Source organism: Netta rufina (genome assembly GCF_964035555.1).
Source record: "Netta rufina genome assembly, chromosome: 3".
Classification (NCBI taxonomy): domain Eukaryota; kingdom Metazoa; phylum Chordata; class Aves; order Anseriformes; family Anatidae; genus Netta; species Netta rufina.
The window spans coordinates 99547857-99564908 of record NC_140125.1 but is presented as its reverse complement, the minus strand read 5'-3'; positions in this window follow the sequence as shown (position 1 = coordinate 99564908).

Genomic DNA, 17052 nt, shown 5'->3' with positions numbered 1-17052 from the left:
AAAATCTGCAAAAGCTAAGACTACTAGTAGCATTCTTATTCTTTGAACATTCCCAATCCACTCAAGTATTTTGGATCAACAGAAAAACAGATCTCTGCAGTGTTTGCAACTGAAGTAGTGCAACACTGGGTTTGTGCCAAAGAAACTAGAATTCAGTAAAACCACAGACAATCAGGATATCAGTTACTTGGTCTATATTCATTGCTTGAACTGAGAGAAAAGCAAAAAAAAAAAAAAAAAAAAAAAAAAGACAAATCTGTTTTTTAAAGTATTCGTGCACAATGATCAATGGTGTTATGACAATATATGCAAAGGCAAATTAAAAAATCCCCCAAACCCTGATATTTTTATTGTGAGTTCTTTCACTTTGTTAATTTAAAATGCATTCCTTCTTAAAGCACTTTCATGCAAATTTTATTTTTTATTTCCCACTAAAGATATGATTTTATTAAGGACAGTCAGCTAGAAAACATGTGGAAGCACACAAACACAAAAGCATACAGTATGTTCAGACTTTGTACTAACTGATAATAGTATTGTTACTCATCGTTTAAACACTGCCAGCCCAATCCTATCTGCAGTGCAAGAAAATGCACTCTAAAAGCCAAGTTTAACAATCCTAACACTTTTTGAAGTGATTTTAAGTAGCAACACTGTGCAAGAGAACATTTCTTTTTCTCTGGTTTACTTATGTGAATAAACTGAATCATATCTATTTCTCTTTGAAATCAACATTCCCATGAACTGAAGATGGCATGTAAGAAATCTCTCAAGTGATTCTTTTTTAAAAATTCTGTTTACATTTGCTTTTATGTGTGACTCACTATTATGTTTTTTTGTTGTTGTTGTTTGTTTGTTTGTTTGTTTTGTAGTTCTTTATGACAAGTCTCTGCCTCAAGTTGTTTTTATTTTACCATTATTTTATTTTAGGCATATATATATATATGTATGTATATATATGTATATATATTTGTAAATGTAGCTGTTATCAGCTGTTTCTGTGACAGAATTCAAGAGGAATTATGTTAAGTTTATTACTTATACACATACATGCATATATGTTACATATTATAAAAAATCTACAAAATTATGTCTGCAAATTGTTCATTACCCATGTTATGAAAATTAAAGCCCTCAAAACTCTTTATTTTCTACCTCCTAGACATTTGGACATGATCTTGAAATCTGGCTTGAGGTAATTGAATAGAGAGAAGTGGGAAAGAGGGTTTGCAGGAGAAATGTGCCTCTTGCTGTCCTCCTGAAAACCTGGCTAAATTTGGCCATGCTAGTAAATTGTAATTAGCACATGTGTAGAGATTTTCTAGAGGTAAAAGTATGTGATGGCTCTGTGTGCACAGGTCAGGCTCCAGCTGACAGGCAGCTTGCCCTTTCCCTGAGATGACTCCTCTGGGATGCTGGAGGCAACTCTAACTGGATGCTACAGTGAGGAGCAGCTCTTTCTTCCTCCTGCTTTCCCGTGGGATTCAGGCAGGGTGGAAAAGGGAGCTGGCTGCTGCCAGTGAGGGGCAGAAGAAGGGAGATGGCTGTGGGAAGGCTGGCACTGGCTTGAGCTCAGGGAGGAGAGGGGAAGAGGGCCCATGGCAAGGCAAATGACTGATAGAATGAGGGAATGGGGCAGCTTCAGGGAGAGAGGAGAGCTTTGAAACCATGATGGGGAATGCTAACTAGAGGGGAGGGAGGCTGCAGTGAAGGGAAGGGCAATCAGGCTGAGATATGTGTGTGGAAGAGGCAATTGTGGAGCAGAAAGCAGATGGATAGGAAGGTGCAAAAGCAGCAAGGACTGGAGCTTATCCAGCACAGAAGCAGGGACTGGGTGACATGTATTTCTCTGCAGAGCCTGAGATCATAGAGATCTCTGTGTATCTGAAATTAGTACATTTGATAAAAACTGCTGTTGACTCCCCAGTACTATCACCAGTGGCAGCTTCTAGGGGTGCAGAGTACAGTGGGTGAGTGGGGTAAGAAGTCTGAAATTTAGGTGAATTGAAAGATCTAAGCAGTAAAAGTCTTATAAGAAGAGAGATGTGAGAATGGTGAGAGCCTGGCAGAAAGATGCTGCTGTGACTGGAGAAGACCATGTCAGACCACAAGCCACTGATAAGGAAAGGAACTAACTCTGAGGTCCTATAGCAAGACTTGCAATAAAACCAGCCAGAGTATGCAGGGAAGAAAAAAAGAAATGAAACAAACAAGCTTACAAGCTGAGGAGATTGATAATGGATATACTCGTGGCTATATCATGGTGTTTGCAATGGGATGTTCTCTTCTTCCTAAGGAAATGCTGATAGGGAATTGTTTATTTTGAGGAGTTTCTTCTTCTCATCAGCTGTCCAAATACTAACAACAGAACTACCAACAAAAGAAAGTTCATGTCTGGGCTACACAACCTGATTAAATGTTCTTTTCTGGTTGACTGGCAATAGGATGGTCTCAGATAGGGCAGAGAAGGAATTGAACATCTATTTTCTCTGCAGTGATTTCATCTGTCAAGCTGCATACAGCTTTCTGCTTTGGTTTTATAAAGACAATACCTTTAAGAGAAAACATAATAAGAGATACAGTGGCTGCTAGTTTCACTGGTGTGTTCCAGGTTCTCTGTACCCAGCTCCAGTGATGCATTGTGACCATAGCATTAATGTTATGACTCTCTTGTATGTAATGTTTCTCTTGCTCTTATGGCATGGTACAAAACAACTGCCAAGAACCTAGCATATATTTTTCTTATCTGTAGAAGCACTTTGTTTTCAAGGTATAGTTGCTGCATTGCATTTGCAGGATTTTATATATTTTATATATTTTATCAGCAAACTTCTGATTTTTAAGCACCTGTTAGATTTCTTTATTTTCCTGAATAATAATAAACTGCCACAATGATGAACCTAAACCTAATTTGGAAGAGAAATTGGAAGCTCCTTCAGTAAGTCTAATTTTCCTTTTTATTTTATTTTGGTGGCTAATCCCAGATGGTGGGGCATGAGTATCACTTTTTTTTTTTTTTTCCTTTTTCCCAAGGATTTGATTGAGTGTGTTAACTCTTCTGCAGTATGAATCATATTTGAGAGGCTTGACAACAACTGCTGCAACATTTGTATTCAAGCCAAAATGGGAACTTCCTAGCTATCATTTACTGAAAGAATATTTTAAAGTGAAATGCTTAAAATTGTCAGAGAAAACCAAAATTAAGTGGACAGGATAACAGAGAAAAGGTAGTATGCTTCAAGCATAAGAAATCTCATGAAAGTGGGCAAGCAAGATTTCTTGAAAAATTGAAGTTGTGAGCTGGAGTAAGATTAACAAGTGGGAATGTAGGATATTCTGACAACACAATTGTAAACAACCTGGTAGATATTTCATAGATGGTACCAGCTGTTACAAAATAAAGAAGAAATTAAAAGAAAAAAAAATTGTCCTGTATTCATTCCTCCTCCTCCAGTGCCCTGACACAGAAGACTGCATTAGGAGTCCTTGCTGGACTTTTCTCCAAAGGTATTCTTCCCTCTCCATTTTCTATGTTCTTCACAGGAGCCACTGAACATAACTCTGGAAACAAATAGATGATTCTGTGTCTTGTATGATGAAAAAGCACATTCGTATTCATGAAAGCTTCTCACATTCACAGAAGCATGTGAAAAAAGTGCTTTGTGAAAATTAGCAGTACTAAAGTCCAGTCCTCATTCTTTTGCTTGCAGTATGACTGATAAACATTCAAAATCAGATATTAGGAGGAAATAACTCTACTTGCAGCTAGCAGAATTCACATTGGAGAAAGTTGCTCACTTTCAACAGTGAGGATCAGTCAACATATGGGGCATAGATTTTAATAGCAATGGAGACAGAGGGTCTCTCTGAATAGCTCCACGTTAGTTAAATCACAAGTTATTTAATAATTTCCTGTCAATTTAAGGTTTTTTGTTTGTTTGTTTGTCCCCCTCCCCCCCCCCTTTTTTTTTTTCCAGGCAGTTATTTTCTTCCTGCCTTAAAAATCTATACAGCAATTGCGGTAGTCCCAGATGATCTTAAGGTATTAAGTGAAATCCTAATTCTTTTCTTCAGCTCGTGGATTTAGGGACAAGTACTGAACAAAAGAATCAGTGACACCGTCATCATGAAAGATATACAACTCAATAGCAGTGAGAAGTAACCGAAAAGGGAAGTTTGACTTGATGTTCCTGTGAGAGATTTCCCCTACAGGGGAGGAGAAGTGAAGCTTTTCTATGTCAAAGATATATAATGAGATACAGCTGTATTTGCATCAAGAGATGGGGATCATTAACAATCATGAGTTGGGTGCAACTCCTCATATATCTTCAGGCTAAAATTCTGAGTCACAGGCTTGCCATATTATTAAAATAAATGGGGTCATACAAAGTGACATGTTCTCGGGCACAGGGAAGGTTTGGCCCCCAAGGACTTCACTCACCCGTGCTAATTCTGCTAATCAATCAACTGGTTGTTCACATTTAATCCTGGCACTAAAACATTCTTGCAGGAGAATCTTAATTTGTGAGCTCTTTGTGTTCTCTTGTGAGTCAAGAAGTTAAACTAATTTGATATTGTGCTCCCCTGATAATGAAAAAGGCTGATGAGAGTAAGAGAGAGTTTACAATAGTGTGTCTTATTAAATCATTTTGCATTTCAGTAGCCTAATGATTTACCTTTCAAGTGGTGTTCGTGATACAGGGCAGATTAAAAAACTGTTCAAAAATCATACTAAAAATATAAGTTCATTATTTTTATTATAATATTCACATTTCTTGGAAAGTTCACACCTGAATGGTGCTAGAAGCTGTACAAATATAAACCAGACCAATCAATGAGATGCAGTGTTGTCAACGGGTGCAATTTCTACTGTACCGCCTCATAATTTAGACTCCAGGTCCCAAGCTGCTATGATAATCTGAGTTTTAATTTGAAATATAGGTATGAATTTTAACCTTGTTGTGGTGCAGAAAAGCTTGAGAACATGAACTAGAAAATGTTAGAAAAATGAGAAGGCAGCAAATAGAAGACTATGTAATCTTCAGAAAAAAAAAAAAATGAATTTTTCAACTCCCAGGAGAATTTGTTTCATTCTGTCTGTTCTAACCACATTGAGTGTCCTCCCCTAAGCAAAAGCATCAAGGATCCAGGAGAGGACTGGTGCCACCAGAGCATGTTGCAGAACTGGCTGTTATGGAGCCTCTTTCCTCGGAGGTCACATGAGGTGGGGAAAGCTCTCCTCAGACTACATAAAATGCATTTGTTACAAAGCAACCTGCTCCTCATCACCATTTTACTTGTAATCCTTTCTTCATGACATGACAACAAGCTAATCAATTTATTAGACTTAAACCACTCTTTGTCGGCAATTGAACTGCCTGATGAGAGATGGATGCTGGAAACAGTGGTACACCAAATGAGTTGTTCTAACGAGCCATGTGTAGCCCCACAGGCTGTGGGCTGTGAGCATTCCTGGTTTACAACATCACCATGAACTTGAAGGCATTTGGCTGATAGCTAATGATATATAAACACAATGAAATTAATTTTACCTTCACCTGAAATTAAAGTTGTGTGAGGATCAAGACTTATCAGAAAAGAACCTGCTTAAAACCTAAACCCAAAGCTTAACTTATGGATGGATTTGATTTCCAGGTAAAACAATGTGCAAAAAGTCTTCTTGATCATATTTATGTTGCAGCCTACTCACTGCAATATAAAATAATATGATGTACAGCTTTAATGACAGACTGTTATCTTTAGCCATAAAGTCATAAATGAGCATCTTTATCCAATGAAATGTTCTGCCCTTTTCAATGTTGCAACATTTTCTTGTTCTCATCTAAAGCAAATTTTATATGTTTATGCTTATTAACATAACTGTCTCTGCTCCTTAAAAGAAAAATGCAAGCCCTTATTTTTCACACTTTTAAAATAAATAACTTCTATGATTCTTTCTGTAAAAAGGTTAGTCTGAACCCAATTCACATTAAAGCAGGAGTTAAAGACCTTTAGTATTTACAGTGTAGAGGGGAAAATTAAGGTCTAGGAGATACCTAGTACCTGATGGGCTCATTAAAAGGAGCATAATTCAACCATCTTACCTCCCATTCTTTGGTAAAATAAACAGTTTGCTAATATTTAAAATGACTACCTACACTTTATGAAACAAATGTCACTTTAGATTACGGGTGAAGGCAAAGATGAGGAAGAGGAGCTGATTTCATTTTAGAATACTAGTTGAAACACTCTCATGATGCCAAAAAGACACAATAAAGTTTCCTGATTATGCTGAAAAGGAGGCCGTGCACATGAGTGCATAAGTACAAGTTAATGAATATTTGGCCATGTGTAGTCTCTATGCACTGCTGCAGTGTTCATGAATCAGGGTGGCAGCATCTCTGCAGACTGCTGAGTCCTGGAAATGTTAATGAAGCAGTACACAGAAGTCATAACTGTTGCCACTGTCAAGTGGCCATGGAAATGATTATCTGGTAAGATGTTGGAGGCAGAGCTTCTATCGCCTAAATTCTCATGGAATTCATCTGATTTACTAACTTCTCACTGCATCAAGACTTTTAGTTTGTCATGGCAACCTAGGAGCGGATCGAAGTGTAGGATGCCATTAGGCAGCACTCATAATGCAAGCATAAGTTAAATGACTCTAAAGTTAATGATCCAGATTCTTCACTGCAGCCATGAGGCACACCACGTAACTTGGGGGAGATGCACAGATGCAGTAAATTACTTTGGATACCATTACCATGATCCTGGGCCAGCTGTGTATCAGACCAGACTGGTGGCATAAGTTACAATACTCAAACTGCTGCTGTGAGTGGTCCTGAATGGCCATTATGGCAGCTGTGCAATGCCAGCACAGTGTTGAATCCCTGCAAGGATGCTTTTCCCTTCCCTTCCCTTCCCTTCCCTTCCCATAGAGTTGAAGGCAACATGGGAGCTGCTATGTTTTTTTCTGCCCCACTAGAGGATTGCTGCACTCTGAATAATCTTTCCATCGCTGCTGCCCTCATTTAATTCAGTAAAATGCTGTAAATCATCTTGAGCACAGGGTAAAAGCTAAGGCAATCTACTTTCCCTTGATTTGCACAGGTTTCTGTTTTACGTCCTATTTTATCATAATAGCATGGACACTAATTTTGCTTTAATTGTAAAGCCTAGATCCAAGGAAATGCTTTTAGTAGTATCAAAAGGCTATTAATCTGTGTAAGAGACAGTAACTGAAAAGTGATGTTATTGACAAAATGTAACAGCATCTTCTCTATAGTTTTCACAGTGTGATCACATTAATGCATGTTAAAGCTGCCTGCCTGCCTGCTCTGCTGCCTGCTTTTTGGTGATAAGTGTTATCTATTATATTGCAGGGGCTTTTGGTCAGAGCCTAGTATATTTTTCAGTTTTCTGAATTTATTTCAAGATCTTAATTTCAGGTTTTATCACCTGCTGATAATTGTTACAGACAAACTAACAGAAATTAATCTAGTTGAAGAACAGGGAGCAACATCTGCAGCCAGGGATGCCAACAAACAGAAGTTTGGAGGTAACAGCTGAATCATGTGAAAGTAGGACAGACCTAGCAGGGAACAGCCACTGTTCATCTGTGCAAGAACATCCATCCAGTTTTAGTCACAGCTGTAAAATTAGTTGGGTTTGGTGAACTGCCACTCCCTAGAGATAATGTTCAGCCTACAAAGCAAACAAACAAACAAAACAAAACAAACAAACAAACAAACAAACATACCATGCAGAAAGCAGCCTAGAGGGATGTCCAGAACAGTAGGTTTGTGTTGAATTAGCACCTCATCATGACCAGGCAGCACTGGACTTCCATTTGTGATTTGCAGCCTGGAAACTTCCTAGACTGTTTCTTCGCCAACTCACTCCCCAAAAAAGAAAGAAGAAATAACTGCTTTCTTTCAGAGTACCGATTTTTGTAGGAGGAGAGGCCTGTACATGCTTTGTAGGTCAAAGACCAAGGTTCACCTCCCTGCAAACACTAGCTCAGGATGCAGGAGGAAGAGGCAGATCCAGACAGATAAAACTAGTTCCAGGGGCATCTCAGCCACATCACAGCTGTAATTTTAATGCTCTGCACTAGGTATTTAGCAAATGTAAATGGTGAAGATTTACTTATTTATTTATTTATTTATTTACTTTTTGTGGATCTAGCTGTCCTGTATCAAGGTGCCCAAAGGTTAGGCACGGCACTGCCTAGCACTTTGATACCTGAATTCACATGGGTCCTTATAATTTGTTGATGTTGCTGTGTGAATGGGGCATGTTTGGGGAGCTACATTTAAAAAAATCTATTTAATGAATTTGTCAAATTGTCAGTTTGTTAAATTTGAAAAAGCATGCTAAGAGCAAGAGCTTAATTTTCTTGAATTTACTTATATACACAAACTTTATTTTTTATTTAAACCAAACAACAACACAAGGAAGGCAGCAGTGGCAGATGCTAATAGACTTTTCATGCTTTTACCGATTACATATTGCAATAGAACAAAGATATTGATTCCATGACATTTTTTTTAAATATTATCTGAAGTTTTCACAATAACCATGACTGATTATTTAGACAACTAGAGAAAAATCACTCATATGATGAGTAATCATTGGCAATGACTTCCTTTCCTTGGATAATTATTCTGTTGGAGATTATTTCACAAACTAAAATTTTCTAAAGCTCTTTTTTTTGGGGGGGTTGTGTGGGAGGGAGAAGCCAACACTTTTTAGAAGGGCTCCACATATTAGAACTGCTGTTTGCTGGGGCAGACTGCTGATCACTGCCTTTACTCTTCTGACCATTATCAGAACATCTAATTTCTATTCTGCTTTAGGGTTATGCTAAATTAGCGATTTAAAACAGTTGCTGTGATGTTGACAGTTTTAATTTGTTCCGTCTTATATTCTAGAAGGCCTATTGTCTGTTCAAAGTAGATTCTGTGGTTCTGAAAGAGACAGTTTCTGTATTTTCTGAATGCAATGCAATTTGTACTCATATTGCAGCTTCAGACATCTCCTTGGGGCAAGTCTAATTGAAGTTGCCTGATTTCTGTTACCAATCACAGCTATTTCAAACTGCATTTCTTTTCATCTCTAATGCTTTAAGCTCCTGCAGTATTAGCAGGCCCACTCAGGTGTAACATTTTCTCTGAATCTGTCTGCTTGACCACAGCCCTCTGGTTTGCTTCAGTCTCCCGGCTAACATTTAAAAGTGCCTGATGAGCTCTGAGACCTTCTGATACTTATGTGAACTTGTTTATCCTTTCTTAAAATGGTTGCATGGAAATTAAACTGTAAATCTGGCTCTGACTCACCTTTCAATAAGTTGTACCTTAGATACCAGCAGTCAGCTTCAGCGCAACTCCCAACAGTCTGGGGCAGGAGTCAGCATGAATATGAGGATCAAAATCCATCCCTTTGCCTTTCTGTACACATTTAAAGGCCTAGTATTTCAACAGTACTGAAGCAAATTATGTTACTGGATCACCACACAGAACTGTATGTGTTTTTTTATTGGCAAGAAAAAAGTTTTGTTGTTGTTGTTGTTGTTGTTGTCAGTACACAATGGGTTATGAAGAGCTAAGCATAAGCTTGCATGCACTTGTGTTGTAATTAATAGAATTTATATAAGAGAGGGTGAAGTTGGAAATTTCCCTGAGAATACATTCTCTGTGGTAAAAATACACAGATGTAACAAGCACTGCTTTAGGTTTTAGGAGAAGCATGTGAGGGGCTTTACTTACTCTTTTGATTTCAGAAAGATGGCAAATGCTTGACATTTGTGGATCTCTTCTGTCTCAAAGCCATAAACAGAACTCTGTTAAGTGTAATTATCTCATCATTAATTATCTCCTTTTTTGTTTTTGTTTTTGACCTTAGTGTAAATTGCATTTTAAATATCTTTGATTTGTTGAATATTGTGCCTCATGTTAGTCTCAGTTTGTAGGGATATATCAAAACACTTTTTTTTTTTTTTTCTTTCTTTCTAAGCAAATAACTAATCATGCAGAGCTTTCTTCTCAGCAGTTCATGAACTAGCTTTTTCCATTTGGTTTTCCATCCACACCGTTTTTTTTTTTTTTGTTTTTTTTTCTCTCTCCATCTATTCTTTCAACATCTAAGCTTTTTTTTTTTTTTTTTTTTTTTTTTTAGAAACAAATGTTTGAACTCAGATGTGCCTCTTAATTAATAGCTATCAGGAAGAAAGCCAATGAAGACAAAGAAGCAAGAAGCACTAACAGGTGAACCAGGACCTGTTTTGTTTGAGTGTCTTCCCTCCCCTCAATGCCTGCTTTTTCCCCACTAGGAAGGGCATTTAACGGAGCATGGAGGCAGGTAATTTGGCTCTTGGGACAAAGAGGGGAGGATGGAGTTTAAGACAGGAGATGATCAGGGTGGTCAGCAGGAGAGTTTTTTCTTGCAGCATCTTAGCATGGTGCTATGTTCTAGCTGTGAAATAATACAAGGGCAAAATAATGCTTACCTGAGACTCCAGGCTTTCAGTGGAGTAGACAGGAGATTTACAGATTCTCTCTGCCACGTAACCTCCATATGGTGAAATATTGGCCTGGCTATAGAATAAATAAGGAGTCAATTGCATGTTTCCTTCCAAGTGTACAAGATATGTTTTATCATCTTTAATTTGGAGATGGGGAAATAGGGCACCAAAAATTAAGTGATTTACTGGTGGGAATAAAGACAACCAAAGCTAGGAACAGCAGCAGAATTAAAGCTTGTCCAGTTTTACCTCTGTTTACATTTTGTCATGAGGCTACATACAGACTTTAAAAATTAATCTCATTTGTGAAATAACTTAAGACACTAATCAGACCTTCACTAGCTTAGTGTACTACAAAACCTTCACAGATATTTTCAGATGGCACAGTAGTAGCTAGGCAGTTGATTGTGAATTAATTCTGATGCTGCTTTGAAAAAATCTAGAGCCAGATCCAGAGCTAACACAGACCAATACATTTCCATCGAAATCACACTTCTTGACCAAGTTCAGCATTGCAATATTTCCCTTAGTAATAATACACACAAAGTGGAGTATTTCAGAAATTACAAAATGGAAATTATGGACAAAACTACCATGCAAAGAATCATCATTATCGTAAATCCCTAATAACATATTATATGCACATGGGTCCCATTGTAGAATAGTAAGCATTTTTTATTTCAAAAGTCTTTTTTAACGTGCAGCACTTTCATCCCATATGTAACTTTATCAAATTTTCCAATTAAATAAAAAGGTGTAAGGAAAATCTTATTTTTATACAAAATCCAGACATATAATACTAAAAAGACACAGATTGAAAAAAGCCCTGATTTTTGTTGTTTGTATATATAAATGTGTGCAAGAAAACCTTTCCCCCACAGGGTTGGTAACCTCTGAATGAATTATGATGGGAAAGTGAATTCCTCAGTGTTCCTCAGTGGAACATCAACATTCAGGCTAAGGTCTTGAGGATATAGTTGGATCCCTGTAAATCTTTGCCAATAATGTCCTATCTATCACATTGTTGTCTAAAATAATGATGCTTCATTTTCAAGTTAAATCATAGTGCAATAGAAATGCATGGAACTAGTGGAGTCTACTGAACCATGACATGAAAAATTATCATCATTCTGCATAAGTCTCCAGAGACTTGAGGTCATCCATGAAGCTTTTGTTAAACTTTTTTCTCTTGAACTTGTCATGTTATCAACTGAAAAAACAGGTGTACTAACAGACTTCTAGCAACATTAGAACCTAGTAAATCCAGCAAGATCTGAGAGAGAAATCTTGTATACTTATTTCATTGATATAAAAGTTTTCAGCGTGCTCAGCCTTCTAATTTAAATAACCTAGCAAAGAAGAATAATTTCCAAAAAATGTTTTATACTTTCAACACATGGTGGCTATATCATTCATCAAATCTCAGCCACTGGAAAGAGTGGATTTTTTTTCTTACATTCAGCAGATCCTGATAAACTGTATCTAGGAAGGTTATTTGCCATTAATATATAGTTTACATACAACACATCTTTTTCAATCCACTGAAACTATTCACTATATATGTATTCATCACTGTGTGGTAATCAGTGTGGCTTTCTTGGATCAGCACACCAAATCAAGAGGTATATTAATTTGTTTGCTTTTAAGAGAGATTGCAGTGGATATGCTATAGTCAGAGGTACTAATTATAATATAATATGTTAGAGTTTACAGCAGCTGTTGACATTTTAAATCCATAGTCCAAATTTATTAATTGATCTCAACAGCAGAACATCATATTAAGCTTGCTGTTGACTCCTACGTACATTTCATTGAAAAATGATATTGCTTCACCTTATGTATCAGAATCAGTTTGCAGAAAGCTTTTCTGCTGCAGAGATATCTATACTAAATTTGTATCACAGATTAAAAGAGAAGGAAATGTTTAAAGTGACATTAAAATTGAGCAGTAAATCTTTCACTTTAAAAAAAGAGGGGAAAAAGATATCTCATTTCTCATTTCTCATCAAAGGTAGACAACTAATTAGTCTCACTCCAATTAATACTTGTGTTATACAGAAGATGATTGATTCTGTCTAGATTTTTGTCCTTTGAACATATGGCAACAAGGAACATTGAAAGTTTTCATCTTTCATTTTTGTGCTGGTACCTTAAAGTGTGAATATATGGGTTATGCTCACACAGTGGTGTATTATTTTGGCTGCAGAAATAAGTACATGATATTTAATCACTTTATTTCCATGCTTTTCCTGCTAAACAACAGGTCTTGGCCATGCAGAAAGAATATCGACCACATATACAGTCTACAGATGGCTTTTGAAAGCATATCCAGACTGGTGATTCCAGTGTGGAGAAGAGGACATAACAATAATGTGCACACATCAAATACAGGTTTAATGTAAGATGCAGAGACTAGACCTTTTGCAAGATAGTTATTTAAAATAACACACACACAACTAGCCTTTCTTAATTTCCTACAGCCTGTCCCATTAGGCTGCCCTCTCCCCCAGCTCCTGCTCTCTTCCCATTCTAACAAGCCTCCTGCCCAAATCCCCACTCTGATGCACAGGCAGATCCTGACGTAGGCTTGACCAAGGAAGCTACAACCTCTTTCCTCAAATAACTTACGTGTGTTCTGCAGAAACTGCTTGCACACAGGCATGCACAGCAATGCAAGGTTGCCTGCAGTTGTATGAAAGCAAACCCGCAGTGAAACATATGGAGCAAAATTGCTTGCAGAATATGGTTTGCAGTATGATGGAGTAAGGGCAATGGGTCAAGCTCCGGGAGCCCAGGTCCTACCAATGGAAGGAGGGGTGCTGGAGAAGCAGCTGTGGAGAAAAGTTGCAGCTTGTGGTTTTTAGAACATAGATCAGTTGCTAGTCTCTCCTTTCAAATGTTAACACCCTTTCAGCCTTCCCAACCCACACATTTGAGGGATGGTGATCTAGGAAAAGAGTTTGCTAAACTGTGATAATTTACCTTGGGAAAAGTTAAATATGATTAGCTTGAACAGGTGCATATTTTAAACTCTGTTGTCTTCATTGTGGGCTAGATTTTGTCAAGCCCACCGTGGAGCCTTTGCCAGCAATAAAGTGCAGATTTCTGACAAGAAGGATACACAACCAAGTTTGCTAAGTGAATGAATGCTGATCTTAATCTACCATCCTCTCTTATTTTCAGTTGATTTCTATAAGTTCTCTGCCTATGGCTGTCTACATTTTGTGAGTGTCCTCTATGCCATTTCTTTCTCTCTTAAAAAAAAAAAAAAAAAAAGAGGGAGAGTAGAGTTTTCTGAAGAACCGTGTAGAAATCAATTGCAAATTCATACACACAGATATCCTAAAAGGTGAGGGGAAGCAGGCAAAGACAGATCTCCCAGTGTGACTGAACACTAGTCCACTGCAGATTTCTACAAGCACTGGGCCACCTACCTCGGTGGCTTTCTTCATTTCTGTGATTCAGAAGTGTTCCCTGGAACAAGTCACAGCAGTGCTCTTCACTGACTGCTACTCTGCTGGCCTACTATGAAGGGAGAGGACTGATGAGAAGTGGATTTACCACAGCCAGAGTACTTTCTCATTTTGTATGCTTTCCTTTTCCACATGTACATGACATGTAGAAGGAGCACAGAGGCAGGCTGGTACTTAAATGTAGCTTCTCTTTGAGACAACAAATCTGTTGTCCCCTGTTCAGTGGCATCTTTACAAAATCTAACCTCAGCCTTCTCTGTAGAATGAATTAGGCCCATGATATGTGAAAGTGCTCAGAAAGGCAAGAGAAATCCACTCATCCTGAGAAGCAATAAACAACATAATTTGAACAGTATGTAATTGAATGATGCTACTACTGTAAGCATTTTCTGGCCTTAGCTTGTAAATTAAATCAATTCCTGATAAATAAATACAAGAAAATCCAATATCATTACTTTACTTGCTCATATACCTTGATAGAGGAATATTTTTCTGTAACAAAGCACATTTTCTGCACTGCTGAACTACATTCATCTGAACAGGATCTGCCTGTTAGATTTATACATTTACTTGAGTGGGTTTCTTGCCTGCTTGAAAAAGGGAGTTTTGTGAATCATTAAAACAAGATAATCTCATAACCACAAACCACTGTCTAGGATTTTTATGGAACAATATGCATGTTAACAGAAGAGTCACTAATTTTCAAACATGATCATCAGTAAGTATTCAGGTTTTTGCTTCATCAGTGGTTTATGGACCACTTATAGTATTTTTGTGATTCACCTGAATCTGACAGGAGAGTACTTCAGTGACAGTAAGAGTGAACTGGATAGAAAACCAATATCCTTTCATTTTTCCAGTATTTCCAAAGTACTTTTGTAAACCGCATCTTGAACGGCTCCAACTGTGAACAGTTTGTTGCACTGTGATGAGGCACTTTGCTTCCCTGGAATGAAAAGGAGCTTCAGGAGCCAGATCCTCAGCTGGTGTGAATATATGAATAGTGCTGAAGTAAATACGCTGCCATTTAGGCTGCCTCCTGATGTTCCCTTTCATTCCCAGAGAGTGATGCGTGTCATCACACTCACACAAACCTTGCTTGGCTGACGTTACTCAAGATGCTATTTGCAAAGGAGGAGGGCTTTGCTCCCTGTAAGGTGAAAGGGGCAGTGGTTCTCTATCCAGTTTGTTCTCTCCACAACTGAAAAACTGTTCAGAAGCAACTGGCCCAAGCAAATCACTACAACATACTTTTACTTCCAAAGCAGAAAGCAATAAGCAGTTATTCAAAGGTACATCAGTAAAGTGAGGAGAATGGAACTCCAGCCATTTACTCTGGTTGAAAGTCTGCCATAGCTTTTAAGAGTATGTTTTTTATATCTGACCAGTTCTTCATTTTCCACACACTGACTTCTATTGCAAATAAGTTATTTTCCTGGTGCACACCAAGGAAGTTCAGGGATCACCATGTACCATAAATAACAAACACCGTACAGTGATTCTGTTATACTGAATCTAGGGACTGGAGTAGAGATAGCATTACATAAGGAGCTGGAAGGAGGAAAAAAGAGAAGTCACTGAATTATATGCAGCAAAAAAATACTGAAAGAGACCCCAAGGGAGCTCCTCAAAAAAAAAACAACCAACCAACCAAACAAACAAAAAACTAGACTAAGAAGATAATAACATAATGAGAAATGAAATAATGAAAGATGAGGAGAAGAAATGTGTTTACAGGTTTCTTTAGCAATAACTCTAGGAAGGCAAACATTTTTTTTTTTATTTTTTTATTTTATTTTTTTTTGGTGTGTGTGGTCAGCAGTACCAGTATCTCTAGCAAGAATGTTTTAAGTAAGGTAATGAGAATGTCCAGCAACGTTTTGCAAAATTAAAATTAAAAGACTACTAGGATCCAATCTAGTTTAAGAAAACTTTCCTCTATTTTTTAAACACTCTTGCAAATATGTATTTCTTTTAATTATGACTAACTCTGATTTAGTAAGTAGTCATACTACAAGTATCATTTTACTGTGATGTGTTAATCATAAACTTTTTTCATTGCTTTTAAAGGCATTAAATGACTTGTACATAAAACAAAACACAACAAAACAGAACACCACCAATTTCTTTACTTTGACTATAAAGTCAAGCTGATGACCACTCTCTGAAGGAAGAAGGTGTCTTGTGTCCTTGAAAGTAATGTATACATCAACACCTGAGGCTAGATGAAAGGAACACCGTGAAGTATTCCACTACCTTTGAGAATCTAGGATCTCTTGGCTAATCTCTCCCATCTCCTATAGGTCTTCTGAGTATGAATTTGCACATAAAGCATGAGGATGTATCAAAATTGTTGAAGAAGCCTATATGTAAGCTTGGACTGGGCAATGGCACAGGTTGTCCAGAGAGGTTGTGGAGTCTCCATGCTTAGAGATATTCAAAAGCCATCTGGACAAGGTCCTGGACAACTGGCTTCTAGGTGACTTTGCATGTGCACAGGAAGACCTCCACTACCCCCTTCAAATCTCAGTCATTCTGTGTGATTCTCTATGTGCACATTACATATTCAATTACTAGAAACGTGTAAGTGTGTGACAGAAGTCTACTGAACAAAACTTCACCACCTCAGTATCTTCTTGCTGCTATGGTTTGAGAAAAGTTCAAAAGACTGAAGTGCCAAAAGACATGACATGCATTTCTATCACAGCTACAAATTCCACAGCTACAGAAATAAGTATATACAATTAATTACTTTTGCCTGGCCGAAGGACAAATTAAAAGAATATCCTATATTATGAAGAGTCTTGGGTTACAGCTGGCGATCACACATAAATGTGGTAAAAATAAAACTGGCTTTTTCACTTCATTTTTTCTTTCAGTCTTTGAATCATCTAGCTAATAACACATTCAAAAAATATTAAAAGTTTAATGGAATTTACCATAAGTTACATGCAGACTTCTTTATTCCTAAAGGATGATTACAATTATTTGAATTCTTCACTTCATTAAAGATGTCTAAAATAAAGCCAAAGAAAGTATGTGAACATTCTTCGATTT